Below are 859 nucleotides of genomic sequence, written 5' to 3' on the forward strand. Positions count from 1 at the left end.
CGAAGTTGCCATGGATGTTTTCCGACTGGAGTCTCGTGTTGCAGCTGTCGTGGACTATCTTGCAAGGCTGAAGGCTGCCACATCTCGCATCGACTCGACGCTCTGGCCTGAGGAGACACTTCAGAATGACCTTGAGTCGCTGATGGCTCGTTTGAACACGATCCCTGGTCGAGTGCAGGAATGGAAGAAGTCCTCGGCTCGGTGTGGTGCAGATGTTGCTCTGTGTCTTGCTCGAGTTCACTGTAAAGATGCGCGAGAAGAGAAGCTGGCGGCCCTTCGGGTGGCCAACACCAAGAAACACGACTTCAGGTCCTTCATGGAAACTTTCCTTGCAGCTGCCACTTGGATCGCCGACGGAATTGACCTTGATGAATTCGTTGCACCTTCCAGCCCTCCACAGGAGGAGTAAAAAGCTTCTTCTGGCTCGACGCTTTTAAATTTGCCTCGGTATGCCGAGTGGAATTGTAACCGATAAACCTTAACAGGCTTAACGCCTGAGCACTTTCGGTTCCTTTAGATATCGATTCAAACTTGAATTTGGTGCTTGAATATGATTGCCTTTGGCTCGAAATGTCTTTTGTAGGTTCAAAGCAAGGCGCCTTTACTGCAATCGACTTATTCTTTAGTCCACTTAGGCGAGCACTGGGCTGCGGCTAAGCCTCCGAGTGGAAGCCCGGCTTACCACTCGGTAGTATTTCTATAACTTAGGCGAGCACAGGGCTGCAGCTAAGCCTCCGAGTGAGAGGGTTGCTCGTCACTCGGTAGGATTTTTATAACTTAGGCGAGCACAGGGCTGCAGCTAAGCCTCCGAGTGAGAGGGTTGCTCGTCACTCGGTAGGATTTTTATAACTTAGGCGAG

Source organism: Triticum aestivum, chromosome 2B (genome assembly GCF_018294505.1).
Source record: "Triticum aestivum cultivar Chinese Spring chromosome 2B, IWGSC CS RefSeq v2.1, whole genome shotgun sequence".
Taxonomy (NCBI): domain Eukaryota; kingdom Viridiplantae; phylum Streptophyta; class Magnoliopsida; order Poales; family Poaceae; genus Triticum; species Triticum aestivum.